The 7,236-nt window shown below is 35.1% G+C and overlaps 1 non-coding gene across 1 annotated transcript; it reads left to right on the forward strand.

Moving 5' to 3' along the window:
• Nucleotides 1-1,402: 1,402 nt before the first annotated feature.
• LOC141597685 (small nucleolar RNA R71) lies at nucleotides 1,403-1,509 on the forward strand. The gene has a single exon (XR_012522906.1). It is a non-coding gene; the product is annotated as a small nucleolar RNA R71 (small nucleolar RNA).
• The last annotated feature ends 5,727 nt before the right edge of the window (nucleotides 1,510-7,236 follow it).

Raw genomic sequence — 7,236 nt, forward strand, 5'->3', positions numbered from 1 at the left:
TAAGAGTGCACTACACTCTTCGGTGAAAGCAATGGTCTCAACCTCATTGAAGGATGGCTTCTTTGAGAGGATTTCCTTCAAAAACTTTGCATAAGAAGGGACTTGGGTAAGCAATTCCATAAATGGGACGATGACTTGTAAATTCTTACACATTTCCATGAACTTACCGAACTTACCTTCTTCCTTGTGCTTTGCTAGGCGATGGGGAAATGGTACTTGACCAACTTCTTTTGGAGGAGCATCCTCCACATCATTCTCATACTCATTGTCATTGGGAACGCTCACCTTTGTTGTAACGGCATCACTCTCCTTAGCATTAGGAGAGACTTCTTCAACAATCACCTTGTCACTTCCTTTGGGCATAGGGGACTCAACATCCTTGGCATCAAGCTTGCTCTTCCTTTTTAGCATCAACAACCGGTGGGGAAATGGTACACGGTCCCTAATAAGAGGCTCTCCACTAGCCTTCTTTTGGTCATATCCCCCAAGCTTAGCCTTTTTAACAACCACCTCATCATCCAAAGTCATGGATGGCCCATCATAGCTTGAACCACTTTTCAAGGAGATAGAATTGACGGTCTCGTGTGGTTGCTCACCTTGGGGAGGAAGTTGACCGTTCTTTCTTTGAGAGCTAGAAGTGGCTAATTGAGCCACTTGTTGTTCTAACATCTTGACCGCGGCACTATGAGCTTGATCATTTTTTTGAATTTGAGCAAACAAGTCCCTTTGCATTTGGACTATCATGCCCTCAAGCTTACCACCTCCTTGATTGTTTTGTTGGCTATTTTGTGGTGGATTTTGTTGGTAATAGTTTTGTGGGGGCCTTTGTTGATTTTGATACCCCGGTGGAGGGATATACTTTTGTTGTTGAGGAACATAGGCCTTTTTTTGCGGTGGGGGTTGAGGGTTAAGCACATTATTGCTAGTGTAAGACAAGTTCGGATGAAATTTTGAATTCGCGTTATAAGTGTTGGAAAATGTACCCGGTGGATATGAACTTTGTCTAAAAGCTTGAAAAGCATTTACCTCTTCAATAGGAGCTCGGCAATGAGCGGCATAGTGACCCGCACCTCCGCAACCTTCACACACAACGATTTGGCTCGTTGAAGACATGGCATTGAGTTGTTGAATGGAATCTCTAGCATCCCTTTCCGCCAATTGTTGTTGGGGCAAAGCAATTTGAGCTAGCAAAACAGAGTTGTTAAAGGATTCTTCTTTACCTTTAGGTGGCACAACACGGGAATTGACATATTGGGCATCATGGACCGCCATAGATTCGATCGTGGCATGAGCAAGGTCGGTGTCAATTTGATCAAACCGCCCATAGTTGGCGGAATCAAGAATCCTTCGGGACTCGGCACAACATCCATTGTAGAATGTTATTGCTAGAAACCAATCATCTAGCCCATGATGTGGGCATTGCCTTTGAAACTCTTTGTACCTCTCCCAAGCCTCATATAAGCTCTCAAGAGCTTGTTGAAGGAATCCGGTAATTTGGCTCCTCAAAGTTTGAGTTTTCTCTGGTGGAAAAAACTTTTGATAGAAGGCTAGAGCCAAAGTCTCCCAGTTGGTAATTCTCATGGCGGTGCGGTCAAGGCTATTGATCCAAAGCTTGGCCTTGTCCTTCAAAGAGAAAGGAAAAAGTATTTCCCTTATTTGGGCTTGAGTGATTCCCGTTTGACGGATCATGGAGCAATAGTCACAAAAGTTTTGCACATGCAAATTGGGATCCTCCAAAGGACTTCCTGCAAATTGCTTCCTCTCCACAAGGCTAATGAAAGCCGGTTTGATCTCGAAGTCCGGCGCGGTGATTTGAGTGGTTGTGATTCCGGCCGAAAGCATGGCCGCGGTGGGCTTTGAGTGATCGGAAAGTTTCACCATCTTTTTGGTAGTAGATGATGATGGTGGTGGAGATGATGAACTTGAAACCTCATCCTCTTCAACGGTTTCTAGATCGTCTAAGTAAGACTTTCTAGCACTTTCAACTTGTATGGGAGAAGTGGCTTATTTCACTTCCCTCCCAAAACGTCGTCTTCTCCTAAATGTTTTCTCGGGATCGAAATCCGGTGAAAGCAATTCTCCACTTCGAGAGGACCTGGGCATAAGACAACAATTTCTAGGAAAATAATAAGTAACGGTCTCAAGAAACAAGTGTTCCCTAAGACAAAATAAAACAAGATAAAAATCGACAATTCAACTCGTAATAAAACCGTTTCCCCGGCAACGGCGCCAAAATTTGATAGGCTTATCGCGTACCTATGCAAAGATAAATTCCCTAAACACAAGTAAATGTAGTAATAGGGGTCGAACCACAAGGAAACGGGAATTACGTTGTGAATTGCTATGGGTAGATTTTTATCAAGGTCGATTTCAATTTTGGTTTGGTTGGTTTGTTTGATGATTAATGAAAATTGTAATGTAAATTATATGATAAAAGAGAGTCTAAGGGGTTCGGGTCACACATGCACGGGTAAATATACGATCATGATAAATTCGGTACTAATAACTTTGTCAATTGCTTAGGCTTAGAGACACCCACCTTACGATATTATTGTCAACCATAGACCGGGTCCTAGAGTAACTCTCGTCCATGACTAGGTCGTCCTACTATACATGCTTTGTCTAATTCAATTCCGTGCCTCTCGACTTATAGAACGAATGAACAAACTTAATCAATTGAATAAGGCCTTTAAACAAAGATTAAACATTATGGCACAAGCATGTGATAGAAGCAATTTAGACAATATTATTATTAACCTATTTTATCATGTTATATATTTGATTTATGCATGGCTCCTCAAACCCTTAGACTAAGAGATTTAGCTACTCATATTAAGGTGTAAATTGTAAACTATATAAATAGAAATGATAAACATGGTTGAGTGATTTATATGAACTAGATGATATAACATGTATAAGAAATAATGCTAATGTAATCTAAATTAAGTACTTTAATTATAAACTATGTGTAAGCTAAGATAGAAATGTAAATTTGCAAATAGAAATAAGAATACCATAATAGGGAAGAACTTGTAAAGGAGAAATGTATAATAACCAAATGCTTGAATAACAAAGTGCTTGAACAATAACTTGAGTACCAATTGTTGAAAGATTAAACTAAAGAAAGCTTAACAACTTGTAAACTAAAATGAGAAGACTAATGAGAGAAATATAAAGCTTAAGGCTATGAAGAACAAAAATGAGACGTCTCAATGAGATGATCAAAGCCTTGGAATACCTGTCCTATTTATAGGAGAGGAGAGCATAGCGTAAAAGCCAAGAGGTCGGGGCCACCCCACCCCGATCGGGGTCGTGTGTTTCCGGGTATTTCCTCTTAATTCCTCCCTTAATTGCTTGAGAAATCCTAAGAGCGTGATTAATGACCCTTAATGCACCCGGGTAAATGCTCCATCTATGATCTTTAGAGCTCCCAAAAGCATCCTAAGCATGTTGGAATCTTATGCTTTCCACCTTGACTTGGACTTGGACTTTGGGCTTTGACTTTGATTGTTGTCAATATTTGCATTATACATATTAATCCATCAATTTCTCCATGCAAAACACAATCCAATGCTCCATGCTTAGTCCAACACTTGGTCTTGTTTAGCTTAATGAACTTAGTGTATAAAATGATAGGAAAAAGCCTCTAAATGCTTAGATTCCTACAAAAAACATGTTAAGACAAGCAAATACACTAGAACAACAAATATTACCTTATGACTTTATGATAAGTGCTAATTAACAAATAAAATGAAGCTAATATAGGGGATGAAAGTATATAAAATATGCACTTATCAGAACTCTTGGTCGGTAAAATTACATTAACATTTATCTTTAGCCCAAAACACATCCGATAAGGGCACGGTGTAGCCGATTCATCCCTTATCAATACTTTTGTTGAGTTCAACCCAAATTTCGAATAAATGTGTCCATGATCCAAATCCATATTAACTTGGGCACGGTGTAGCCGATTCATCCCGCATCAACATAAATTCGGTGGGTAGACATTTTTCACCCACTTCCCCTACGTAACAAGGTTTGTACCTCGGTGTGGCCGAGTGTACTCCCTCACGAAATAGGTTTTCATGGTTTCTACTATTTGGTAAGGCTATGTCTCAATTGATTATTTTAGCGAGAGGTCATGTCAATTTATTATCTATCACGTTTTAAGTGAACTAAAGCGGTGAACTACGATAATTCTAATTGACACGGTCGATAAACTCGATTAAAATGACAATGCATGTTTTAGTTATGGCGATTTAGCGATGCATGCAACATATAAATAAAATGCATAGCATAAATTAAATCCTAGTATGGCCTTCCTAAAAAAAAATCTAATTAACTATTACATATTCGGAAACCAACTCCATTGGTCCCTTGAACTTCGATTTTGGCACGCATCTCGAGGTAACACCGTCTTTATGTATCGTCTTCCTTGAGTGACACCGTCTTCAAGGAACTCCAAAATAATAAATTACATAACAAATTACATAATTTCCTATTATACATTTGTAATTAAAATAAAATAAATCTATTAAATTACAAAATGGTGATACGAGATCACAATAAATTACAACCGAATCGATATTCCCATACATTTCGGGTAATACCAATTAAAAACTAAGGCAATACTAAGTAAAATTACATAATTCAAAAATTACATAAAATAAAATTATGACAATCATAAATAAAATGCAGCATTATAATATGTATGAACATGCCCAATTTTATGCTAAATCGTCTTTAAGGAGCTAATATCGTATATTAATCGGTTTTTACGGATTTGCGTGATTCAACCTTTTAAAATCACAATAAATTACATAAAATCATATTTATGCACAAGTTAATTACCCTAAACAACTTAGGACTCAAAATTAGTCTTCACTAACATATTGACAATAATTAACTTTTATTTCTTAAAATTTGTTCATTAATGGACTCAAAATTACAATAAAATGCCATAAACTCCAAATAAATCATAAAATTTCAAATAAATTTGAAATTTGAAATTTAAACTCATGAACATTCTGGAAAAATACCATGACACTCATAATGTTCAAAAAAACTTAGGTTAAAATTTCGAAAATTTATCGGGAAAAACATTGTTGTGGTTTATCGGATTTATCAAATATAATCATAAAAACATGAGAAAAATTATATTTATCAACTTTTCAATTTTAGATCTGAAATAGGTAATAAAATGCAACATGTGACGTTTTTCTTTAGTCATGAAGTATGTTTTAGCAATGATTTCCTAATTAAGTCACTATTTATATTATTTTTCATCAAAAATTCATAAATCATGCATAAAGACTTTATTATAGCCAATTATTTTACACACATCTTTTAAAATTTCATGTGACAACATACTAAATTTCTATGACCAGATTCGAAATTTATCTCATATTAACCCATTTTTCATTTAAATTCGATTTTTATCATGAAAAATCCATATTTCGAGCATAAAAACTCTAATAATTATGAAAATTTACAGGTCATCTAATAATAATATATGTGAAAACATATCCAAAAACCACTGAAAAATTTGAAGTTTAGCGAATTTTAGTCCGAAAATGACATTTTTATCATAAAATCACATTTTTAATGCCATTATTATATAAAATGAACAACAAAAATCCATAAATTAACCAAAATATCCTAAATATATTTTAGGATTAGAAATTTTAACATGCAAAATTTATTTCGTGATATATCATAATAAACACAAATTTATAAGTTTTATATGTTAATCGTATAACTCGGAAAAACTATAACCGATTTGCATTCAAACAACCTAAGGCTCTTGATACCGCTTGTTGGAAATCTATATCTCATTACTTTAACATATTCATATATGTTTTAAATTTAATTTAGTCATAAAATTAATTAGATCTTATGCATGCAAACATAAGTAAATATAAAGAAGAAACCATCATTCTTACATTGATATTTCGGATCAAAGGGCACAAGAGAGTTCTCCTACTCACTTGTTCTTGAGCTCTCCTAATATGGATGAACAAAGGATTCAAGTATAGAATCCCTCCCAAGGAATAATACCCAAGATATGCTCTTAACAAAATTAATATTATTAATAATAGAACAATATTAATTTAAATAAAATTGACTCAAAATATTTTGGTCCTCTTGGAATTTCGGTCAAGAGGAGGAAAAAGAAGGAAGAAATATTTTTATCTCTCTAAAAATATTTTTGATGATGTTAGAATGAATAATACAATTGATTCTTCTCAAGATAAGTGTATGTGTCAAAAGACAAACCCTTGGCATGGAGGGTTGGAAAAACCGGGTATGGGAGGGAGAAGGGCCAATGCATGAGCCTTTATTCTTCCCAAGAAAATATTAGGCTTGCATGGCTAGGAGACTATGTTTAATTATATTGTTTTCCACTCAAATAATTCAACATAATATAAACACCATACTCCCTCCTAATTTCGGTCCAAATGGGATAAAATGGTTTCCATTTTATCTTTGTCAATTTGTCAATTTGTCACATGTTACAAGTCATGTAAAATTGTCATGTATTTTTAACATATTAAAAAATCAACGTATTAATAAAATACGTCATGTACAAAATCGACTTAGTAACTCACAATTACTTGTACCAAAAACACTTTACCAATTGTAAATTACAACATCTTGTATTGATAATAAATTATTCATTCAGTTCAATTGTTTCCGTAAACAACAATTTCATCTAAGTAATAAAACAATTCGATCACTTAGACCGTATCTTATTTAATAAAATTATAATGAGATACGTAAATATTACTTCCAAAATCGTCCGTCAATTTAAGTAATTTAATTAACCCGTATCATCATACAGTCAATTAATTGATCAATTAAGAGTGTTATCCTTTAGGTATGACCTAAGGGGATCAACTGATCACCACCGTCGCACGACAGTAATGTCAAACTCTAGTCAGCCAATCATTACCGATATGTGTGGACCAGTTGACAGTAAAAATTACTTCCCAAATGTATTCTTTAAAATCAGATTTAAACATGTGATCATCATGATCGACAGTTGTGATCGCATTATTGTCGGAGGACACATATTCCAACAGGCATAACTTCTTAGAACCACGAACCCCACAACAAAACAGAGTTGTTGAGCGTCTGAATAGAACATTGGAGGACATGGCACGCACTATGTTGCTATGTAGTGGTCTACCTCATAATTTTTGAGCTGAAGCTATTAGTACTGCATGCTATATAAAC

Source organism: Silene latifolia, chromosome 8 (assembly GCF_048544455.1).
Source record: "Silene latifolia isolate original U9 population chromosome 8, ASM4854445v1, whole genome shotgun sequence".
Lineage (NCBI taxonomy): Eukaryota > Viridiplantae > Streptophyta > Magnoliopsida > Caryophyllales > Caryophyllaceae > Silene > Silene latifolia.